At 45.2% G+C, this 26210-nt stretch overlaps 1 long non-coding RNA gene across 2 annotated transcripts in view; it reads right to left on the bottom strand.

Moving 5' to 3' along the window:
* The window catches only part of LOC106607904 (uncharacterized), a 158673-nt gene that overhangs the window by 86209 nt on the left and 46254 nt on the right, over positions 1–26210 (bottom strand). For both annotated transcript variants that reach the window (XR_001329333.2, XR_006770282.1), the window contains exon 3: positions 18335–18467. This is a non-coding gene — a long non-coding RNA (uncharacterized lncRNA). The remainder of the gene's footprint in view (positions 1–18334; positions 18468–26210) is intronic.

Here is a 26210-nt window from a genome sequence, read left to right as displayed (position 1 = left end):
GCATGTGATGAATAAAATTAGATTTTATTTTATTTGCTGTATAGAAAATGTATTTGACCAGCTGAAATGTTTGATTTTCCAACTTTAATTGCTTGAAAAAGTTGTTATATTATTGCCACCAGCCAGCAGTCTAAAATCGGCAGCACTGCCATACCGTGTATAGCTTAGTGAAATGTTAGGCCTAACCTGAGAAAATTACAATCAAATAAGCCTGCCAATAAACATTTATCCATTAGCTAAAGCAAAGCTGTGCCCTGGCACAACAGAAAGCTGATCGTCGATTCGATAGGCATGCAGCCACATACAATCGTGGCCAAAAGTTTTGAGAATGACACAAATATTACTTTTCACAAAGTCTGCTGCCTCAGTTTGTATGATGGCAATTTGCATATACTCCAGAATGTTATAAAGAGTGATCAGATGAATTGCAATTAATTGCAAAGTCCCTCTTTGCCATGCAAATGAACTGAATCCCCCAAAAACATTTCCACTGCATTTCAGCCCTGACACAAAAGGACCAGCTGACATCATGTCAGTGATTGTTTCATTAACACAGGTGTGAGTGTTGACGAGGACAAGGCTGGAGATCACTCTGTCATGCTGATTGAGTTCGAATAACAGACTGGAAGCTTCAAAAGGAGGGTGGTGCTTGGAATCATTGTTCTTCCACTGTCAAAGGTGGTTACCTGCAAGGAAACACGTGCCATCATCATTGCTTTGGACAAAAAGGGCTTCACAGGCAAAGATATTGCTGCCAGTAAGATTGCACCTAAATCAACTATTTATCGGATCATCAAGAACTTCAAGGAGAGCGGCTAAATTGTTGTGAAGAAGGCTTCAGGGTGCCCAAGAAAGTCCAGCAAGCGCCAGGACCATCTCCTAAAGTTGATTCAGCTGCGGGATCGGGGCACCACCAGTACAGAGCTTGCTCAGGAATGGCAGCAGGCAGGTGTGAGTGAATCAGCACGCACAGTGAGGCGAAGACTTTGAGGATGGCCTGGTGTCAAGAAGGGCAGCAAAGAAGCCCCTTCTCTCCAGGAAAAACATCAGGGACAGACTGATATTCTTCGAAAGGTACAGGGATTGGACAGCTGAGGACTGGGGTAAAGTAATTTTCTCTGATGAATCCCCTTTCCGATTGTTTGGGGCATCCGGGAAAAAGCTTGTCCGGAGAAGACAAGGTGAGCGCTACCATCAGTCCTGCGTCATGCCAACAGTTAAGCATCCTGAGACTATTCATGTGTGGGGTTGCTTCTCAGCCAAGGGAGTGGGCTCACTCACAATTTTGCCTAAGAAGACAGCCTTGAATAAAGAATGGTACCAACACATCCTCTGAGAGCAACTTCTCCCAACCATCCAGGTGTCACGATCATCGTAGGAACATTCAGACCAAAGCGCAGCGTGATATCGGATCGACATATTTTTATTATAAGTCAACTGCACAAAAAAAACAATCAAGAATACACAACACGTGAAGCTACGGAGTGCTCACAGGCAACTACACATAAACAAGATCCCACAAAACACAGTGGGGAAATGGCTGCCTAAATATGATCCCCAATCAGAGACAACGATAAACAGCTGCCTCTGATTGGGAACCATACCAGGCCAACATAGAAATAAATAACCTAGACTAGAACACCCCCCTAGTCACGTGACAGTATCCTCCCCCAAAGGTGCGGACTCCGGCCGCAAAACCTGAATCCAACCGGGGAGGGTGGGGGGGGGGGGTGATTAGTGTCGGTGGCGGCTCCGGTGCAGGTCGTAGCCCCCACCCAGACCCCGGTTCCGGCCATGGCGCCGGGCTGAATGCCGTGCCTGGACTGGGCATCGGCGCAAAGGAGGGCTCCGGCCATGGAGCTGGGTTGGACGTCGTGCCTGGACTGGGCACCAGCGCAAAGGAGGGCTCCGGCCTTGGAGTGGGACTGGACGCCGTGCCTGGACTGGGCACCGGCGCAAAGGAGGGCTCCGGCCATGGAGCTGGGTTGGACGTCGTGCCTGGACTGGGCACCAGCGCAAAGGAGGGCTCCGGCCTTGGAGTGGGACTGGACGCCGTGCCTGGACTGGGCACCGGCGCAAAGGAAGGCTCCCGCCATGGAGCGGGACTGGACGCCGTGCCTGGACACTGGCGCAGAGGAAGGCTCCGGCCTTGGAGCTGGACTGGACACCGTGCCTGGACTGGGCATTGGCGCAGAGGAGGCCTAATGCATGGAGCCGGTACAGGTGGCACCGGACTGGTGATATACACTTTAGGGCGAGAGCGGGGAGCAGGCATAGGACGTACCGGACTGGGGAGGCGCACCGGAGTCCTGATGCATGGGACCGGCACAGGTTGCACTGAACTGGTGGCACGCTCTTCAGGGCGAGTGCGAGGAGCAGGTATAGGACGTACCGGACTGGAGGCGCACTGGAGGCCTGATACGTGGGGCCGGCACAGGTTGCACCGGACTGGTGACACACACTTCAGGGCGAGTGCGATGTACTGGACTGGTTGAGGCGCACTGAAGGCCAGATGCGTGAAACCGGTGCAGATGACACCAGACTGGTGTCAAGCTCCTCAGCACGCACGCGCTGCAGCACTCTCATCGCCACCACCTCTCTCCAGAATCTTTCATCGAGTTCCTCCTTCGACTCCCTGACGATCTCTGACTCATTCCTCGGCGCCGCCAACCACCCCGTGTGCCCCTCCTCCCAAAAAAATGTGGGCTGTCTTTTGGGCTGTCTTTGTGGCCGCGAATCCCGGCGTTGTTACTGTCCTCCCTTCTCTCCTTGCGTCTGCTTTCGTGTCCTGCCAAGATTTCCTCCCAAGTCCAGGATATTTTCTCCTCGATCTCCTCCCAAGTCCAGGATGCCATCTCCTCCTGGGCACGCTGCTTGGTCCTGTTGTGGTGGGATCTTCTGTCACGGTTGTCGTAAGAACTGGAAACATACTCGGACCAAAGCGCAGCATGATCTGGGTTCCACATATTTATTTAAGCGAAACTTCCAAACAAAAAAGAAACAAACAATCAACAACCTGTGACATCAGAGGTGCCACATGCACTAACTCAAAACACCACGTATCAGGCCTCCAGTGCGCCTCCCCAGTCCGGTACGCCCAATCAGAGACAACGATAAACAGCTGCCTCTGATAAGGAACCATACCAGGCCAACAGAAATAAATAACCTAGACTAGAACACCCCCCTAGTCATGCCCTGACCGACTATACCATAGAGAACCAAGGGCTCTCTATGGTCAGGGCGTGACACCAGGAACAGTTTGGTGACGAACAATGCCTTCTCCAGCATGATGGAGCACCTTGCCATAAGGCAAAAGTGATAACTAAGTGGCTCGGGGAACAAAACATCAATATTTTGGGTCCATGGCCAGGAAACTCCCCAGACCATAATCCCATTGAGAACTTGTGGTCAATCCTCAAGAGGCGGGTGGACAAACAAAAACCCACAAATTCTGACAAACTCCATGCATTGATTATGCAAGAATGGGCTGCCATCAGTCAGGATGTGGCCCAGAAGTTAATTGACAGCATGCCAGGGCGGATTGCAGAGGTCTTGAAAAAGAAGGGTCAACACTGCAAATATTGACTCTGCATCAACTTCATGTAGTTGTCAATAAAAGCCTTTAACCCTTCTGAAATGCTTGTAATTATACTTCAGTATTCCATAGTAACATCTGACAAAAATATTTAAAGACACTGAAGCAGCACACTTTGTGGAAATTAATATTTGTGTCATTCTCAAAACTATTGGCCACGACTGTAGACATGTTGCAATTGCTCTCTGGCTGTGTGAGTGGCTGTCTGGCTGACACGTTCGATTATTATATATGTTTTGGGTAGGGTGGGACCCGGATTCCGACCTTTGGGGTGGCCCAGAGAAATAGTGTTACGCCAGTAGGGAAGGCGGGAAATAAATAAAGAGAGAGAGAGGGGGGGAAGGTGGGTAGGAGGGGGAGAGAGAGAGAAAAAGCGCGCAAGAGAGAGCAAGCGAGACGTCAGCTGGTTCAATCATTCCTTTTTGTTATTTCGGATTGAAGATGGATAGAGAAACACTAAATCGACAACATTTGCCTAATAATTTAAAGACGTGTCTTGTTTTTATACATCAAATGTCAGACACAGCAGATCAAACTGTAAAATTCACTAACTATTTAAATAGTCTCAGACATATAGAAATTGTCTCTCTTCTCCTTCGCTGTCTTCACACTTCATGATAGCATGCAAGTGTGTGATTGTGTGTGTGTGTGTGTGTGTGTGTGTGTGTGTGTGTGTGTGTGTGTGTGTGTGTGTGTGTGTGTGTGTGTGTGTGTGTGTGTGTGTGTTTGTGCGTGAGTGTATGCGTGTGTGTTAGCCTGCAGGTAGGTGTGGTAATGAGTCATCATAGAGCCATCGCTCACCCTGACAGCTGAACACAGGACTAAATTTGTCATGTGATTATGATCAGGAATGTAATTAGTTAGTCAGGTGATAAACAAAGTGCTCCAGAGTTGCTGCTGCCTGCTAACCTGAGGGACCTGAGAGATCACACATTCAGGCATGTACTCTATCCAACATATTTTCAGGTCTCCACTACTGTAAAATAGCCTGAAAATCACTGTCAAAGCAGACTTGAGAGAGAGATGGCTGTCCACCCCAATATGTTGTAGTCTTCTCCAATGTCATAGTGGCACTATGGCCCACTGCCATAGCCCTGCAGTTAGGAGCAGAGGTGAAGCCAGGCTGGGCAGAGGCCCTGCCAAATTGAACACTGGCCCATCCAATCTGGATGGCATATATATGTTTAACAATTTAAAAATGAAAACATTTGATTTGCTGTTTGTATTGTCTCCTGACCAATCAGAAATTTAGAAAAATGCAGAGGTTCAAGGGATATAATTGGTTATATCACAATTATTTGGAACCACTACCCCACCTCCGCTATAACACGTACCTACTACTAGCTTGCTAACTGTGGGCAAATTGCTTTGACCAGCTACAATTATTTGATAATTCGAACTAGCACTAGCTTGCTAGTCACAAGTTATGGCAAACCAAAGTTCACTCATGCACTTTAAAAAAAAGCCACAGATGGGGGATGAAGACACAACACCTGCTCCACTACCTCCACTGGCCCAGCCCAATCTGTCAGATTGGTCGTCAGCCCAAGAGGTGACTAGCATGTCAGCCCATGACAAGGTTAGCATGGATACTGCTTCAACTTCCACAGCCCAGCTAGCTCACTATCGCCCAGCCCCACCTCGCCACAGTGAATATGTCATCACAAGTCCACCTGTACATTTTTCTGCACACAACCAAAAATGCAAGTGTTCCCCAATATGGTGATCAATGGAAAATGATGATGTTTCTTATGGAAGTGGTATGGACAGTTTTATTGGCTGGAATACAGTTCGACAAGGGACGCTGTTTTTAGTAAAATGTGTAGACATTTCCCCGAGGTCACTATGGAAGGCTCATTTGTTACAGATGGATATAAGGATTGCAAGCACCTTTGCAAGGCATGCTTCTAGCACCAGGTGTAACGGCCGTCAAAGGGAGTAGACCAAGGCGCAGTGGGTTGAGTGCTCATTTTAACTTTATTTTAACAAACTTGAACACGTAACAAAAACAAGAAAACGAATGACAGCTAAACAGTTTTGCAGGCTAACCCTAGCAGTGCAAAACCAACTTCCCACAAATGACAGGTGAAAACAGGGCTCCCTAAGTATGACTCCCAATCAGCAACAACGATGTACAGCTGTTCCTGATTGAGAGCCATACCAGGCCAACACAAAGAAATACACAACATACAGAGCATAGAAATACAAAACATAACCAAAAACCCCGGAATACTCTAAACAAACACCCTTCTACATAAACACATATCCCAACAAACCCCGAACCACAAAAAACAAACACCACCCTGCCACGTCCTGACCAAACTACAATAACAAATAACCCCTTTACTGGTCAGGACGTGACAGTACCCCCCCCCCCAAAGGTGCAGACCCCGGATGCACCTCACACAAAAATTCAACAAAAATAAACCCCCCAAACTAAAGGGATGGAAGGGAGGGTGGCTACCGTCACCAACGGTTCCCGTGCTACACCCCCCCCCAATCCTCCTACTGTGGAGGTGGCTCAGGCTCTGGCCTTAGTCCCCCACCTAACCTGTCCACCCGCGCTGAATACCTCGGGATGAAGCGCGTCGCTGTAGACCTCGGGCTGAAGCGCTTCGCTGTAGACCTCGGGCTTCGCTGTAGACCTGGGAGCTCCGGACTGTAGGGCGACTCTGGGAGCTCCGGACTGTAGGGCGACTCTGGGAGCTCCGGACTGTGGGCCGTCTCACTCGGCTCCGGACTGTGGGCCGTCTCACTCGGCTCCGGACTGTGGGTCGTCTCACTCGGCTCCGGACTGTGGGCCGTCTCACTCGGCTCCGGACTGTGGGCCGTCTCACTCGGCTCCGGACTGTGGGCCGTCTCACTCGGCTCCGGACTGTGGGCCGTCTCACTCGGCTCCGGACTGTGGGCCGTCTCTCTACGGGGCACTGTCGCCGGAAGCTCTGGACGAGGCACTGTCGCCGGACACTCTGGACGAGGCACTGTCGCCGGACACTCTGGACGAGGCACTGTCGCCGGACACTCTGGACGAGGCACTGTCGCCGGACACTCTGGACGAGGCACTGTCGCCGGACACTCTGGACGAGGCACTGTCGCCGGACACTCTGGACGAGGCACTGTCGCCGGACACTCTGGACGAGGACTGCGCACTGAAAGCCTGGTGCGTGGTGCTGGCTTTGGAAGTGCCAGACTGGAAACACGCACCTCAGGGCTAGTGCGAGGAGCAGGAGTAGGACGAGCTGGACTGGGCTGATGCACTGGAGGCCTGGTGCGTGGGGCTGGTACTGGAGGTACCAGACTGGAGACACGCACCCAAAGGCTAGTGCGAGGAGCGGGAACAGGACGTGCTGAACTGGGCTGACGCACTGGAGGCCTGGTGCGTGGTGCTGGCTTTGGAGACGCCAGACTGGATACACGCACCTCAGGGCTAGTGCGAGGAGCGGGAACAGGATACACTGGGCCGTGAAGGCGCACTGGCGGTCTCGAGTGCAGTACTGGCACACCCTTACTGGCTGGATGCCCACTTCCCCCTGGCAAATGCGGGACGCTGGCACCGCGCACACCGGCCTGTGAATGCTCGGCCTCGACGCCGTGTGCATCACCCCATAGCACGGGGCCTGACCAGTAACATGCTGTCTCCGGTAAGCACGGGGAGTTGGCTTGGGGCTTAACCCTGGCCCAGCCAAACTACCCGTGTGCCCCCCCCTTTTTTTTATTGGGGCTGCCTCTCAGGCTTCCATGTCAATCGTGTTCCAATATAACAGTCCCGGTCCTCTCCAGCCTTTTTCCATGGTCCCTCTCCGGCTAGGATCTCCTCCCAGGTCCACGACTCCCGATAGCTTTTCTCCAGCTCCTTACCCCGCTGCTTGGTCCATTGGTGGTGGGAAGTTCTGTAACGGCCGTCAAAGGGAGTAGACCAAGGCACAGTGGGTTGAGTGCTCATTTTAACGTTTATTTTAATAAACTTGAACACGTAACAAAAACAAGAAAATGAATGACAGCTAAACAGTTTTGCAGACTAACCCTAGCAGTGCAAAAACAACATCCCACAAATGAAAGGTGAAAACAGGGCTACCTAAGTATGACTCCCAATCAGCAACAACAATGTACAGCTGTTCCTGATTGAGAGACATACCAGGCCAACACAAAGAAATACGCAACATAGACAGAGCATAGAAATACAAAACATAGAACATAACAAAAAAAACAGAATACTCTAAACAAACACCCCTCTACATAAACACATATCCCAACAAACCCCGAACCACATAAAACAAACACCCCCCTGCCACGTCCTGACCAAACTACAATAACAAATAACCCCTTTACTGGTCAGGAAGTGACACCAGGCTAGCAAACCCCAGTCTTTTGCACTGGATGCATTTGAAGGCTAAGCTATAAGCCATAGCAATCAATAAAAGCCAATGTAATGTTTTAACTTAATGAAAAGTCTCTCTCTCTCTCACCCTCTCTCTAGTGTAGTTGTTTGCAGTGGCTACCCGTCATTTGGGGGAGGTGTGCCCTCATTTCTTGTGCCACACATTTATAGCAATGTTATTTTGCCATTAATACGTGTCACATATCAGTTTGCAAACAAAGTTAAAAAAAGAAATGTCAATTTTCAGGACCCTGTCTTTGAAAGATAATTCGTAAAAATCCTAATAACTTCACAGATCTTCATTGTAAAGGGGTTAAACACTGCTTCCCATGCTTGTTCAATGAACCATAAACAATTAATGAATATGGACCAGTGGAACGGTCGTTAAGACACAAACAGCTTACAGACGGTAGGCAATTAAGGTCACAGTTATGAAAACTTAGGACAGTAAAGAGGCCTTTCTACTGACTCTGAAAAACACCAAAAGAAAGATGCCCAGGGTCCCTGCTCATCAGCGTGAACGTGCCTTAGGCATGCTGCACGGAGGCATGAGGACTGCAGATATGGCCATGGCAATAAATTGCAATGTCCGTACTGTGAGACACCTAAGACAGCGCTACAGGGAGACAGGACAGACAGCTGATCGTCCTCGCAGTGGCAGACCAGGTGTAACAACACCTGCACAGGATCGGTACATCCGAACATCACACCTGCGGGACAGGTACAGGATGGCAACAACAACTGCCCAAGTTACACCAGGAACGCACAATCCCTCCATCAGTGCTCACACTGTCCGCAATAGGCTGAGAGAGGCTGGACTCAGGGCTTGTAGGCCTGTTGTAAGGCAGGTCCTCACCAGACATCACCGGCAACAACGTTGCCTATGTGCACAAACCCACCGTTGCTGGACCAGACAGGATTCGCAAAAAGTGCTTTTCACTGACGAGTCCTGGTTTTGTCTCACCAGGGGTGATGGTCAGATTCGCGTTTATCGTCGAAGGAATGAGCGTTACACTGAGGCCTGTACTCTGGAGTGGGATCGATTTGGAGATGGAGGGTCCGTCATGGTCTGGGGCGGTGTGTCACAGCATCATCAGACTGAGCTTGTTGTCATTGCAGGCAATGTGCATTATAGGAAAGACATCCTCCTCCCTCATGTGGTACCCTACCTGCAGGCTCATCCTGACATGACCCTCCAGCATGACAATGCCACCAGCCATACTGCTCATTCTGTGCATGATTTCCTGCAAGACAGGAATGTCAATGTTCTGCCATGGCCAGTGAAGAGCCCGGATTGCAATCCCATTGAGCACATCTGGGACCTGTTGGATTGGAGGGTGAGGGCTAGTGCCATTCCTCCCAGAAATATCCGGGAACTTGCAGGTGCCTTGGTGGAAGAGTGGGGTAACATCTCACAGCAGGAACTGGCAAATCTGGTGCAGTCCATGAGGAGGAGATGCACTGCAGTACTTAATGCAGCTGGTGGCCACACCAGACGCTGACTGTTACTTTTGATTTTGACCCCCCCCCTTTGTTCAGGGACACATTCAATTTCTGTTCGTCACATGTCTGTGGAACTTGTTCAGTTTACTTCTCAGTTGTTGAATCTTGTTGTTCATACAAATATTTACACATGTTATTAAGTTTGCTGAAAATAAACGAGAGTTGACAGTGAGAGGACGTTTCTTTTTTTGCAGAGTTTATATCATTGAATTAATAAAGCCGCATACAAACATGGTCTCGTTTTTGTTTTATTGAGTAAGGCAGCTCCAAAATGCTGGTGTTTCAGCCTAGCTCAGTGCTTTCTGTGGTAGTGGGGCATGCCAGCAGAAAATACGGAGTGTTGTGCCATGATTGACTCAGTGTTCTGTCACTCATGGGAACACTACATCGACCACCAAGTGTAAGGGTAGAGATAGAAAATTCAAGCTCCTTGGGTGCTGCAATAGAGTTACATTTGAAGTGCCCATCCAAGAAGGCTCAAGGTTACGGGCCACAGATAAAATGACGTCAAATCACATATCTACAGTATCTTTGATTGGCTGACATGTCAACATCATACCTTCAAAGTCTTAGCTAGCAGTCATCATCATGAATCAAGTCGACAATCTACTGGCAAATCCCTTTTAATACTTGTCATGTGAAGAGAAATAATGAAGATAAATGATAGAATCAGTGGCTAACTGCAAGCATTGCAAAGCAATCATTAGCCTGCTATTCAGTGGAGCGGCTATGCGGTCCCCCAAGTCTAAGATTAAGGGTCTCTTTTCCTAGTTTAAAATGATAAACATTCAACATTGGCCATGCTGTCAATGAAGCATGACTTGTGCCGCCCTCAAAACAACTGTTAACTCGGAACTGCAAAATCTGACTTTAGTGAGTTCAAGACAACTGGGAACTCGAGAAAAATGAGCTGCGACTGGGAAAATACATTTTGAACTTTCATCCAAATCGGAATTGTAAATTCGGAACTTGGGCCTCTTTCTAGAGCTATGACCAGAAGATCACTGACGTCATCATGATTCAACTTTTTTTTTTGAGTTCCCAGTTGTCTTGAAAGCACCATAAATCCAGAGAATGCCAGACTTTGATGACAAAGTTTGATGACAAAATTTGCCCACGAAGGACCGCTGCGCCACCTTCCTGTTCAAGTGAGTACAGCACAACACGGTGAGTTCAAAAAGGTCTTGTATGCTGCTGCATAAATTATGTAATATGCCAGGGAGCTATGTATACTGTAGCTAAGAAAGTGATACTAAATGTATGTTGTGTAGTAAACTGTTAGTAGCCCATGTGCCTCACCCTAATAGTTTGGTCTATTTTCACGTCTTAATTTCGCCTACTGTTCTGACTTGGTGGTGCACATGTAGCCTATGAGAAATGTAATCATCAAATATTGTAAGAGCTTTCATTGTCTGCTTATATGCCCCTTTTATTTATCCTACAGTTCTGACTTGGTGAACAGGGAGAACACTGTAAGAATGGGCCATGTTCAGAATTCTGTTGTTGTACATTCCAAAAGTGCTGAACAAATCGTTATATTGAGTACGTTAGCCCTAGCTCGCTAATTAATGTCTTCATCGAAATTACGGATTGCCTCTTATCCGCTTGTCGTCCCCTTATGCCACTGGTTCTCAATCCTGGTCCTGGGGACACAAAGGGGTGCACATTTTGGTTTTGCCCTAGCACTACACAGCTGATTCAAATGATCAACTCATCAAAAGGCTTTGATGATTTGAATCAGGTGTGTAGTGCTAGGGCAAAAACAAAAATGTGCACCCCTTTGGGTCCCCAGGACCAGGATTGCGAACCACTGCTTATGCCATAGCTTGTATATCTCAACTGTCAGTAGAAACCACATTTGTTTAAGCAAGTCAGCCATATCACCTATGTTTTTTAAAAAGGCAGTAAATGAGGATGAATGAACTGTTTTGCTGCCAGACAAGGCTCCACTGATAGCCAGGTGTAGCAGTGGTAACTCCTGTTAGGAATCTGCTGTTGGGACAGTTTTATGTTTGTCACCGTTATAGTGCAATTCATGTATTATTTAGTGTTGTGTTGTGTAGGGGCTTTGCTGGCATGCATCCCACACATTATTGTATTTGCCCCACCAACATTAACATGCTAATATCGCAACTGGTTGTACACTTAAATATGTCTGGCAGTGGTGTAGCGGAGGTTATATGCAGGTATACACCGTATGTCCACTTTTTTTCAGTGGATATTGCTTATACTCACTTCTTAACCCCCACTGATGCGTATCAAAGTTGTGTAGCGGAAGCATACGCCATATCAATTATACTTTCGGCTTGAATTGATAAGGGAAAGTCCATAAGCACAGACGAAGGATATCAAAGATTTGGAAAGATTCTGTATGTAGGAATGGTCTAAGATCCTTCCCAATGTGTTCTCCAATCTCATAAAACATTGTAGAAAGAGGCTCAGTTCTTGTTTTTGTCACATGTTCTCTTGATTAGTGAACTGGACAATTTTCCTGTCCTACTAAGCATTTGAAATGTATCTAGTACTTTTGGGTGTCAGGGAAAATGTATGGAGAAAAAGTACATTCTTTTATTTTGGAATGTAGTGGAGTAAAAGTTGTCAAAAATATAAATAGTAAAGTAACGTACAGATACCTCGTACAACGAGCAATTCAAAGTATTTTTTCGTAGTTATTTAACGCCACTGCACACGCACACACACATAAGCAGGCACACCTGCACATGCATGCGCTCACACACACACACACACACACACACACACACACACACACACACACACACACACACACACACACACACACACACACACACACACACACACACTTGTTCTCTGCTCTCAACGAAAAATACAATGTACTTGGATGTGAGCAGGAATAACACAGAGGGATGTTTTCCATTTCCCATGAAACAGTAAAACACTCTGTGTATCCCTAATGGCACCCTACTCTCAAGTGGTAAATTAAAATGATGTCATGGCTTGAGAAGCTTCTGATAGGCTAATTGACATAATTTGAGTCAATTGGAGGTGTACCTGTGGATGTATTTCAAGGCCTACCTTCAAACTCCGTGCCTCTTTGCTTGACATCATGGGAAAATCAAAAGAAATCAGCTAAGATAAATTGTAGACCTCCACAAGTCTGGTTCATCCTTGGGAGCAATTTCCAAACGCCTGAAGGTACCACGTTCATCTGTACAAATAATAGTACGCAAGTATAAACACCCTTTAATTAAAAAAATTATAGTTCACCTTTATTTAACCAGGTAGGCTGGTTGAGAACAAGTTCTCATTTACAACTGCGACCTGGACAAGATAAAGCAAAGCAGTGTGACACAGACAACAACACAGAGTTACACATGGAGTAAACAATAAACAAGCCAATAACACAATAAACAAGTCAATGACAGAGTAGAAAGAAAAAGAAAGCCTATATACAGTGTGTGCAAAAGGCATGAGAAGGTAGGCAATAAATAGGCCATAGGAGCGAATAATTACAATTTAGCAGATTAACACTGGAGTGATAAATGACAAGTAGAAATACTGGTGTGCAAAAGAGCAGAAAAGTAAATAAATAAAATAAAATCAGTATGGGGATGAGGTAGGTAGATTGGGTGGGCAATTTACAGATGGACTATGTACAGTTGCAGCGATCGGTTAGCAGCTCAGGTAGCTGATGTTTAAAGTTGGGGAGGGAAATAAAAGTCTCCAACTTCAGCGATTTTTGCAATTCGTTCCAGTCACTGGCAGCAGAGAATTGGAAAGAAAGGCGGCCAAATGAGGTGTTGGCTTTGGGGATGATCAGTGAGATATACGTGCTGGAACGTGTGCTACGGGTGGGTGTTGTTATTGTGACCAGTGAACTGAGGTAAGGCGGAGCTTTACCTAGCATAGACTTATAGATGACCTGGAGCCAGTGGGTCTGGTGATGAATATGTAGCGAGGGCCAGCCGACTAGAGCATACAGGTCGCAGTGGTGGGTGGTATAAGGTGATTTGGTAACAAAACGGATGGCACTGTGATAGACTGCATCTAGTTTGCTGAGTAGAGTAATGGAAGCTATTTTGTAGATGACATCGCCAAAGTCGAGGATCGGTAGGATAGTCAGTTTTACTAGGGTAAGTTTGGCGGCGTGGGTGAAGGAGTCTTTGTTGCGAAATAGAAAGCCGATTCTAGATTTGATTTTGGATTGGAGATGTTTAATATGAGTCTGGAAGGAGTCCAGACTTACAGTCTAACCAGACACCTAGGTATTTATAGTTGTCCACATATTCTAGGTCGGAACCGTCCAGGATGGTGATGCTAGTTGGGCGGGCAGGTGCGGGCAGCGAACGGTTGAAAAGCATGCATTTGGTTTTACTAGCGTTTAAGAGCAGTTGGAGGCCACGGAAGGAGTGTTGTATGGCATTGAAGCTGGTTTGTTAGCACAGTGTCCAAGAAAGGGCCAGAAGTATACAGAATGGTGTCGTCTGCATAGAGGTGGATCAGGGAATCGCCCACAGCAAGAGCGACATCATTAATATATACAGAGAAAAGAGTCGGCCCGAGAATTGAACCCTGTGGCACCCCCATAGAGACTGCCAGAGGTCCGGACAACATGCCCTCCGATTTGACACACTGAACTCTGTCTGCAAAGTAGTTGGTGAACCAGGCGAGGCAGTCATTAGAAAAACCAAGGCTATTGAGTCTGCCGATAAGAATACAGTGATTGATAGAGTCGAAAGCCTTGGCCAGGTCGATGAAGACGGCTGCACAGTACTGTCTTTTATCGATGGCAGTTATGATATCGTTTAGTACCTTGAGTGAGGCTGAGGTGCACCCATGACCGGCTCGGAAACCGGACTGCACAGCGGAGAAGGTACGGTGGGATTCGAAATGGTCAGTGACCATGGGACCACGAAGCCGTCATACTGCTCAGGAAGGAGACGCGTTCTGTCTCCCAGAGATGAACGTACTTTGGTGTGAAAAGTGCAAATCAATCCCAGAACAACAGCAAAGGACCTTGTGAAGATGCTGGAGGAGACAGGTACAAAAGTATCTATATCCACAGTAAAACAAGACCTACATCGACATAACCTGAAAGGCCACTCATAAAAAAGACAGATACGGTTTGCAACTGCACATGTGGACAAAGATCGTACTTTTTGGAGAAATGTCCTCTGGTCTGATAAAAAAAAAATAGAACTGTTTGGCCATAATGACCATCAATATGTTTGGAGGAAAAAGGGGGAGGATTGCAAGCCGAAGAACACCATCCCTACCGTGAAACATGGGGGTGGCAGCATCATGTTGTGGGGTGCTTTGCTGCAGGAGGGACTGGTGCACTTCACAAAATAGGGAGGGAGGAAAATAATGTGGATATATTGAAGCAACATATCAAGACATCAGTCAGGAAGTTAAAGCTTGGTTGCAAATGGGTCTTCCAAATGGACAATGACCGCAAGCATACTTCCACAATGCCTCGGAAGAAGAGCACCGATTGGTTGATGTTTCAACATTTTTAAAAAGCAGACGCTGAATATCCCTTTGAGCATTGCAAAGAAAAAAAATTGGCTTTGGATGGTGCATCACTACACTCAATCACTAGAAAGATACAGGCGTCCTTCCTAATTCAGTTACTGGAGAGAAAGGAAACTGCTCAGGGATTACACCATGAGGCCAATGGGGATTTTAAAACATTTACATTTACATTTACGTCATTTAGCAGACGCTCTTATCCAGAGCGACTTACAAATTGGTGCATTCACCTTATAATATCCAGTGGAACAACCACTTTACAATAGTGCATCTAAATCTTTTAAGGGGGGGGGTTAGAAGGATTACTTTATCCTATCCCAGGTATTCCTTAAAGAGGTGGGGTTTCAGGTGTCTCCGGAAGGTGGTGATTGACTCCGCTGTCCTGGCGTCGTGAGGGAGCTTGTTCCACCATTGGGGTGCCAGAGCAGCGAACAGTTTTGACTGGGCTGAGCGGGAACTGTGCTTCCTCAGAGGTAGGGAGGCGAGCAGGCCAGAGGTGGATGAACGCAGTGCCCTTGTTTGGGTGTAGGGCCTGATCAGAGCGTGAAGGTACGGAGGTGGGCCGCGCCGGAGATGCCCAGCTCGGAGAGGGTGGAGAGGAGGATCTGATGGTTCACAGTATCAAAGGCAGCAGATAGGTCTAGAAGGATGAGAGCAGAGGAGAGAGAGTTAGCTTTAGCAGTGCGGAGAGCCTCCGTGACACAGAGAAGAGCAGTCTCAGTTGAATGCCCAGTCTTGAAACCTGACTGATTAGGATCAAGAAGGTCATTCTGAGAGAGATAGCAAGAGAGCTGGCCAAGGACGGCACGTTCAAGAGTTTTGGAGAGAAAGGAAAGAAGGGATACTGGTCTGTAGTTGTTGACATCGGAGGGATCGAGTGTAGGTTTTTTCAGAAGGGGTGCAACTCTCGCTCTCTTGAAGACGGAAGGGACGTAGCCAGCGGTCAAGGATGAGTTGATGAGCGAGGTGAGAAGGTCTCCGGAAATGGTCTGGAGAAGAGAGGAGGGTATAGGGTCAAGTGGGCAGGTTGTTGGGCGGCCGGCCGTCACATTACGCGAGATTTCATCTGGAGAGAGAGGGGAGAAAGAGGTCAAAGAACAGGGTAGGGCAGTGTGAGCAGGACCAGCGGTGTCGTTTGACTTAGCAAACAAGGATCGGATGTCGTCAATCTTCTTTTCAAAATGGTTGACGAAGTCATCCGCAGAGAGGGAGGAGGGGGGGGGGGAGGAGGATTCAGGAGGGAGGAGAAGGTAGCAAAGAGCTTCCTAGGGTTAGAGGCAGATGCTTGGAATTTAGAGTGGTAGAAAGTGGCTTTAGCAGCAGAGACAGAAGAGGAAAATGTAGAGAGGAGGGAGTGAAAGGATGCCAGGTCCGCAGGGAGGCGAGTTTTCCTCCATTTCCGCTCGGCTGCCCGGAGCTGCCCGGTTACAGAATTTAATTGTTGTGATATGACAAAACTGAGGATGCATCAACAACATTGTAGTTACTCCACAATACTAACCTAAATGACAGAGTGAAAAGATGGAAGCCTATACAGAATAACACATATTCCAAAACATGCATCCTGTCTACAACAAGGCACTTAAGTAATACTGCAAAAAATGTGGCAAAGAAATTATCTCCATGTCCTGAATACAAAGCATTATATTTGGGGCAAATCCAACACAACACATCACTGAGTACAACTCTCCATATTTTCAAGCATAGTGATGGCTGCATCATGTTATGCTTGTCATTGGCAAGAACTAGGCAGTTTTGGGGGGGGGGCGGCAAAAAAAATCTGAATAAAGCTATAACCACAGGCAAAATCCTAGAGGAAAAACTGGTTCAGTCTACTTTCCAACAGACACTGGGAGTCAAATGCACCTTTCAGCAGGACAATAACCTAAAACACTAAGCCAAATATACACTGGAGTTGCTTACCAAGATGAAATCAAATGTTCCTGAGTGGCCTACTTACAGTTTTGACTTAAATCGGCTGGAAAATTGATGTAAGGATTTGAAAATGGCTGTCTAGCAACGATCAACGATCAATTTGACAGAGGTTGAAGAAAATAATTATATGCAAGAATTGTGCAATCTACGTGTGCAAAGCTCTTAGAGACTTACCTATAAAGATTCACAGCTGCAATCGCCGCCAAAGGTGCTTCTACAAAGTATTGACTCGGGTGTGAATGCTTATGTAAATTGGATATTTCTGTATTTCATTTTCAATCAATTAGCAAACATTTCTAAAAACGTGTTTTCACTTTGTCATTATAGGTTATTGTGTGTAGAGGAGTGAAAAAAAGAAGATTTAATCAATTTTGAATTCAGGCTGTAACACAACAAAATGTGGAATAATTCAAGAGGTATGAATACTTTCTGAAGGCACTGTATATGAAAAAGATAAAATGTTACATATGGGACCACCCGGGAGCGTTCTTTTTATGGGTGGGAGGCAAATACAATACTTTATAGTGCACTACTTTGTAGTGCACTACTTCATAGTGCACTACTACCAGAGCCCTATGGTCTCTGGTAGTAGTGCATTATGCAGGGAATAGTGTGCTTTTTGGTGCATAGGCTCAGGTATAAATTATGAAGGATTAAGCTGGCCCCGATTGGCATTCGTTTACAGCCAAAGCTGTAGATTCAAGAGCGGTTTACCCATAGAAATAGACATAACTAGAACGGGCTTGGAACCTCTGACTATGCCAATTTGAATGGTAACCGCATTATTGATTTGAATAGGGATTTTCATTGTAGTAATTCTACTTCTGTGGGTTTACCATTACTTAATCAGTTCCTACTGTAGTAAAGCATTGAGGACAATAGAATGAGCATTTAGTAGAATACAATTCCTATTCAAGTCAAAGATAGCGATTCTATTTCCATGTTGAGAACCCATCAAGGAGAGGTCAGCTGGACCGAAGTACACTAACAACGGCTAAGTGCAGCACAACAAAGCTCTCGCCACCGCCACCTCATTCCCCATATGGTTGGTAAATGTGATATTACATTAACATGATAAATGATACAGCACAACACACTTCACGAAATATTGAGATTAATTACAATGAATAATCTTGGATGGAACTCAAGTGCAGCCATTGACAGGCAGCAATTGAGCTTGATGCATTGCTTGTGTGAGTAGATGAGAAGCCACTGTTTGGCCATGTTTCTCTCTCCTGTCCCAGGCCAGGATGAACTATAGCCTACCGAACGAGCTGGTCTGGAGTGGTTTACGGTGAAGTTGCCCCTAGATTCAGATTTTAGGTACATTTAGCATTTTCCCCACTGCTGGTTAAGATTAGGAGAGGTCTAGAGCCAGTTCAATCAAACACAAACAAATAAAAAGCACCTACCTGACTCAGGTCTGTCAAGCTTCTTGTCAGATGTCCTTCCATCTTGCTTACCGGAGTTCTCTTCAGCTGCGTCCCCCATTGACTAGGCTGACCATACAGAGGGGTGTCCATTTTTTTAACACTGCAATGTCCCCTGGAAAACAGACAACACCATTAATTCACCTTTCGCAAAGTCAGTGTAATGTCAAACTTGCATGGTGCACCATCAAAAGACATACAGTAAGGCTCTGGTCAAATGTAGGGCACTATGGGGAATAGGCTGTAAGAAAGCGTACCGGCTGGAGTGGTGTCTAAGGTGCCAAAGGGCTGGATAGGAGTATGGCACCTTAGTTTATTTTATTTTCAAGCAAAGGGGAATGGCACAAAAAAAAAAGAAATGTATGCATTCACTACTGTAAGTCGCTCTGGATAAGAGCGTCTGCTAAATGACTAAAATGTAAATGTAAAATGAATGGCTTTGTACAGAGTCCACAAAATAAGAACAATCTAAAATTAGAGTACAGTAGAAATACTTAACACACTTTAAATAAGCAGCCCAGACTGATCTCTTGCCACTCTAGCTGACTAAACTGAACTCCACGGTGAAGGAAGTTTATGATGAACTCCACCAACAGAGTTGAGCAGAGACCAGGCTTTGTGGAAATCAGCTCTGACTACATCGATTCCCCAAAGGTCAATACTTCAACAAAAAAATGTAATGCTTGTCTTGTACATTAGTTTGTCGTCCGTAGTTGCGTGCCTTTCTTTGTTTGCTGAAATCCATACTTTTAAATAAAACGTTAATCAAATACAAACACCAACAGTTTTCCTGAGATTCAAGATGCCACCTTAGAGCATCAGCAATCAGCCAATTGTATTTGATTAACGTTTATCGATAAAGTATATATTTCAGCAAATAAAGAAAGGCAAGCAACTACAGATGACAAGCATAGGTACAAGGTAAGGGTTTCATAATGACATTTTTTTTAAGTATTGAGCTTGGGCGAATCAATGTAGGGAGAATTTGGGAAAGAGTGGGACTTAATATCAACTGGGACAATTTAATCTTGACATGTTTATTTCTTGGTCTGACAAGAGAAAATCTAAACTATTGTTACCAAGCCCTTGTTTTGAGAGAAATTGCGCTGTTCCCTGCAGCTGCGTTGATGTGCTCTACATAGTCCATAGTCTCCGTCAGCTCTAAACCATCAGCATTGGTCCTAAAGCCACCCCCTAAAACCACTAAACCGCATTTACCTTTTAATCGGGATTGGAATAATTTTAGAAGTCCATTTTAAATTGTTGGTGTTGAGCTAGAGTGTGGCGAACCCTGCAACTGTGTGCATGCAAAGTTGAAGTTGGGAAGTATTCTTGTCATCTTTGTGTAACCGATGTGAAATGGCTAGTTAGTTAGCGGTGGTGCGCACTAATAGCGTTTCAATCAGTGACGTCACTCGCTCTGAGACTTGAAGTAGGGTTTCCGCTTGCGTTGTAAGGGCCGCGGCTTTTGTGGCGCGATGGGTAACGATGCTTCGGTGGGTGTCAGTTGTTGATGTGTGCAAGGGTCCCAGGTTCGAGCCCGGGTTGGGGTGAAGAGAGGGACGGAACCTACACTGTTACATTTGAGTAGAATTGTAAGACTAAATATTAAACATAAACAGATTCTACTAAATGAAATAGATACATTTAAATAAAAGAAACAGATTAAACATAGCTGTAACGTGTGTGCTGGGAGTCGGGAAGCAAGTTCAGGGAGTGAATCATTGAATAAATAAATGAAACGGAAACAATAACGCCTGGGGAAGGAACCAAAGGGAGTGACATATATAGGGAAGTAATTAGGGAGGTGATGGAGTCCAGGTGAGTCTGATTGCGCTGGTGCGCGTAACGATGGTGACAGGTGTGCGCCATAACGAGCAGCCTGGTGACCTGGAGGCCAGAGGGGGAGTACACGTGACAATAGCTCTACTCTAATTCCATGTTTAGTACAGTAACATAAAACATTGTGTGTTTAATGGAAAATATACAGCCACACTACTGTACATGTTAATACTGACTCACCAATGCCTTCACCAATACCTTTTTTTCTGCTTTATAGTGTCGTAGTTGCATTTAAAAGCCATATATGGGCACTGTCTGTGACGGTTCTCATCCCATCACCATGTAGTATAAATGATCATTGATACAACAGTACTATGCAGCCCTTTCCTGCAGTCAATGACAAAAAGCGCCCTCTTTGATGTCATGGGTGGAATGTTATATTTTTCATAATTTCATGATTAATAAAAATTAAAAAACTGTGTTTCTATGCCAAACAGTTTTGTTATATTTCAATCTTCTGTGATATTGGGATGCAAACTCAAAATTGAATTAATTTCAACTCTACATCTGACATGGTACAGAGGTATTTTTTTAAGCACATAACCATGTGTGTGAGGTGTATAATTCTGTAAGACGACCATGAATCACTCTATGGCCCTGATTTAGCCCACTGGAGTAAAAGGTTAATGGTTTATTGAGCACCGACACCAGCATGTGTAATGTGCAGCAGAGTGCCGTATGCGCAGTGTGTCACGCCCTGACCAGGTGAACTCGGGTATTTTGGGTCAGGGTGTGTCATGTTGGGTATTTTTCCTTGGTTTGTTTTCTATGTTTACGTTATAGCCTTGTGTGAGCTCTATGTGGTGTATTTCTATGTTGGGTTCTGTCGATTCCCAATCAGAGACAGCTGTCGCTAGTTGTCTCTGATTGGGATCACATTTAAATTCCTTTTTCCCCCACGCTGTTTGTGGGGTGTTGTCTCTTTGTTGTGAGCAGTTAACGTATCGGCATTTTTCTTGGTTTTGTGTACGTGTTTATTTCAGTGCTAAGAATAAACATGTGTTCGCTCCCAGCTGCGCTTTGGTCCTCTTCCTCATCACCCGACGACGATCGTTACACAGTGTTTGAGGCTTGGGGCAGACACACAGCGGACACACAGCAAGCTGTAACAGAAGAAAGAATACAGTTTAGAAATCTCTTGTCCATAATTAGACTGATCACCTAGTATTGTTAAGAATTGTTGTGTTATATAGTTGAATATCTGTTCGCTAACTGCATTAATATTTCCGAAGCTGAGCTGTGTACTTATCTTGATGTGCACATTCCATTCGCTTCTGTCTCTCTTCCTGGGAGTTGTAAAGGAAGTGACAGGCTTTCAACACATTTTTATGAATGGGTTCCCGTCACTGTTGACAGTGGGCTAGTCCAGTTCATGAGTGAATTGTGATCATGTAATTTTCAAAGCATTATTGATAATCAGAAAGTTCAAAATTATTTGTCGATGTTGGGTAAATGATAAAGATTAACATGTGAGAAGAGGAAGTCTGTAACATGACATTTCTTAGCTAATTGATATATTGGTTTGTACCACATCAGCATGGTATAAGTGTCACATTCGTCGTAGTGAACAGACCAAGGCGCAGCGTGTTGAGTGCTCATCTTCTTTGATTATGAGAGAACACTTAAACAAAGTAAACAAACGACAAACAACAGTTCCGTAAGGTACAACAACTATACGAAAAACAACCACCCACAAAACCCAAAGGAAAACAGGCTGCCTAAGTATGGCTTCCAATCAGAGACAATGAAAGACACCTGCCTCTGATTGGAAACCATACTCGGCCAAACCTGGAAAACGAAACATAGAAAATGAAAACTAGAGCACATTCCCCTGGAAACAAACAAACCCCAAAACACACAAAACAACCCCCCTGCCACGCCCTGACCATTCTACTATAGCAAATGACCCTTTTCACTGGTCAGGACGTGACAATAAGAACCTGACCGAGTAAGACATTTAAGCGTCTTAACCCTGGCAAGGCTGCCGGTCCAGACGATATCCCAAGCCGCATCTTCAGAGCACGTGCAGACCAGCTGGCTGGAGTGTTTACGGACATATCCAATCTCTCCCTATCCACTTGCTTCAAGATGTCCACCATTTTTCCTGTACCCAACAAAGCAAAGGTAACTGAACTAAATGACAATCGCCCGTAGCACGCATGAAGTGCTTTCAGAGGATCATATCACCTCCACCTTACCCGACACCCTAGACCCACTACAATTTGCATACCGCCCCAACAGATCCACGGATGAGGCAATCGTCATCGCACAGCACACTGCCCTATACCATCTGGATAACAGGAATACCTACGTAAGAACGCTGTTCATCGACTACAGCTCAGCTTTCAACACCATAGTGCCCTCCAAGCTCATCACTACGCCCTGTGCAACTGGGTCCTGGACTTCCTGGCAGACCCCCTGTGGTGAAGGCAGGCAACAACACCTCCGCTACGCTAATCCTCAACACATGCAAAGAAGCAGCAACAGCATAACATAATTCACACCCACATCGGAAAATGTAGGCTAACTGAGTAAAGAGTGAGCTAACACAAGCGTATGTGGACACGTGATCGTCAAATATATCATTCCAAAATCATTGGCATCATTTAGAGTTGGTCCCCCCTTTGCTGCTTTAACATCTTCCACTCTTCTGGGAAGGCTTTCCACTAGATGTTGGAACATTTCTGTGGGGACTGGCTCGCAGTCGGTGTTCCAATTCATCCCAAAGATGTTCGATGGGGTTGAGATCAGCGCTATGTGTAGGCCAGTCAAGTTCTTCCACACCGATCTTGACAAAATATTTCTGTATGGACCTCGCTTTGTACATGGGGCAATGTCATGCTGAAACAGGAAAGGGCCTTCCCCAAACTGTTGTCACAAAGCAAAGAGTTGTCTACAATGTAATTGTATGCTGTAGCATTAAGATTTCCCTTCACTGAAACTAAGGGCCAAGCCCGAAACATGAAAAACAGCCCCAAACCATTATTCCTCATCCCTCAAACTTTACAGTTGGCACTATGCATTCGGGCAGATAGCGTTCCCAGGGAGGACTAGCAGCTCCGTCTTACTGAGGTTGAGCTTGAGGTGGTGGGCCGACATTCAAGCTGATGCAAAATATGTCGTATTGATCTTTTGCATTGAAGTGTGTAGGCTGCCACTGTAAGTAGGCCTACTGTAGTTTTTCAGAGTAGACAAAGTTTCAGAATTATTGGGCAGTGCAGCATATTTAGGTTCTGGAGAAAGTAAATGCAAAACATTATTGAATTTGAATGATCTGCTAACAGTTCCACAACAATTTGAAATTGTTTTTGTGCTTCAGAAACGGTCAAATGTAACTACAAAAGAAAACATTCTGTCAACACCTACAAAGACATTTGATCAAGTTCGTCATTGCTATTTCCTTTAGATATACTATCTTGGCCTAAATCTAATACTTCCAAAGGAGGCTACACAGCAAATAAAACCGTTATTGTCACCATAAAAGGTGAATGATGGGCATTGTTCATGCTCACAGTTTTATGACAGGTTTGATTTACCGTAATTTCCGGACTATAAGTCGCAACTTCTTTCCCACGCTTTGAACCTTTTGTTACAAGCTGTGTTTCGTTAAAGCCTATTTATTTTTGTTACAAGCCGTGTTTCGTTAAAGCCTGTGTAAAGTTCATTTGTTTCAATGTACCGGTAGACACCTGCGGCTAATAGACATGTGCGGCTTATTTATGTTCAAAATAATATATTTTTTAAAATTCAGTGGGTGTGGCTTATATTCAGGTGCGCTCAATAGTCCGGAAATTACGGTAATGGAAATATTTGCATGTATGGCGTGCGTCAACTTTATAAATCTCAATATTTTTGTGTGTGCGCAGTCTTTTCAGAAAAAGCACATGCAGATATTTCGAGTAAAATGTATGCAGCAGTTATAAATGAGGCCCCTGGCACTCAACAAATCCACAATGTGGAACTAAAGGTGATTACTAATAATAAGGTACAGCAAAAATGTCCAGTATTTGCCTTCCTTTTTTTCCCAGGCGTCACTGATGAACTCTGTCTCAACTGCCTATTTCTACAGATGCAGAGGACTGTAGATGCTTTTTCTACACGCCAGCCTCAGTCATTTGATGGGGAGAACATAATTGGGTAGGTTTTATCTGACCTGTTCAAACTTCAACATTGTACCTGTTAGTGTGTCAGATATCACCTATCCTAACTGCCATTGGTAATCGATGTTATGCCCGGACTGTAAGAGAGCCTTTTATTTCTCTATTTGGGTTGGTCAGGGTGTGATTGGGTGGGCATTCTAGATTATGTATATCTATGTTTTGTATTTCTATGTTGGCCTGATATGGTTCCCAATCAGAGGCAGCTGTCTTTCGTTGTCTCTGATTGGGGATCATATTTAGGCAGCCTTTTCCCACTGGGTTTTTGTAGGATCTTGTTTTTGTATAGCTGCTTTGAAGCCTGCAGAACTTTCCGTTCGTTTTTGTATTTTCTTTGTTTTGACGGTGTTCATTTTTAATAAAGGAAAAATGGTCGCCTACCACACTGCACCTTGGTCTCCTTCTTCAGAAGAACGTAACAATAAAACAGTGACTATGTTCACAGAAACATGTATGGACCCAGCACATGGAGACTTGCAAGAAAGATGTGATGAAGTCCAGACTCACAGACGGGCTTGATATTGATGTCTCTAAATGGAGCAAGACCTGGCATTTGTCATTAACATTTTAATAGACAACTTTTACTTGTATTGTCTTTATTAATTATTGAATTGAATGGCATCAGTCAATATGGGGAGGGAGAAGCCCTGTGTGTTTTGCACCAGCTGCGGGCAAGGTTCTGACAGATGTGTGGCAAGGACACATCCAAATCAAACCACACCCTCAAGCCAACTCATGTTTGGCTTCTGTCATGGCCGCCAGCATTTCTTGAGGAGCAAGCCAAAAAACAAGGCCAAATCAGCGGTTGCAGTTCCCCTTTAAACTGTTCAAATAAAGCCTTAACTCCAACATATAGACCTTTAGGATGAACATGGTTTAATTTTGAAATGACTAACTTTGTGCATTACACAGAATCGCCCACTACCTTTGACCAGGGCCCATAGGGTTTCCGTCAAAACTAGTGCACTATATAGGGATTAGGGTGCCATTTCGGACACAGATACAGAGGTGTGGACTTTAGATGTTGTACACTGAATTCCACCATGACCAAAGCTGGGGTATATTCATTAGTCGGATTTCATTACAAAACGTTGTCGGAAACGCAAACCGTTTACTCCAAACAAAAAATGTTTTGCAACGAAAACACAAGTTTCTATTGGACAAATTCAGTTAGGCCCCTCCCAGTTTCATTCCTTTTGCTCTGTTTGCTTCCGTTTGGTTCCTAGATGGTAAACAGTTTCCGATGCAAAACATTTAGCAACAGACCGAATGTTTGCAACGGAATACATCCCTGGAGTCCAGTTGAAAACGTGAACTTTTCCTTAGACCATGGTTTAAACCATTGGACTAACATGGCTACCTTTCTCATAGGCCAAACTGACCAAATTAGCCATGATGCTGAGTGAGGACTGCCAACTATGCAGATAATTATAAGCAAAAGTTCACAAGTATGGCCCCAGAGAGTCAAGAACAAACAAACACTGGTCTGTGGTGAGCACTGTGTATAAATGTGAGATAAACAACAACAAAATGTTAATATTGCCACTAACTTTAACCTCTATGGGACCCCTTCCCATTCTCATCCCGTTAACGGGATTGAGTTTGACAACAGCCAGTGGAAAATCAGAGTGCCAAATTTAAAACAGCTAAAATCTCATAATTCCATTTTCTCAAACAATCAACTATTTTACACCATTTTAAAGATAAACTTCTCGTTAATCTAACCACATTGTCCGATTTCAAAAAGGCTTTACAGCGAAAGCATACAATTAGATTATGTTAGGACAGTTCCAACACAAGAAAAACCACACAGCAATTTTCCTAGCAACTAGATGCATCACAAAAACCCAAAACACAGC

Source organism: Salmo salar, chromosome ssa06 (assembly GCF_905237065.1).
Source record: "Salmo salar chromosome ssa06, Ssal_v3.1, whole genome shotgun sequence".
Taxonomy (NCBI): domain Eukaryota; kingdom Metazoa; phylum Chordata; class Actinopteri; order Salmoniformes; family Salmonidae; genus Salmo; species Salmo salar.
Note: the sequence above shows the minus strand (reverse complement) of the source record. Positions and strands in the feature narration are given on the sequence as shown.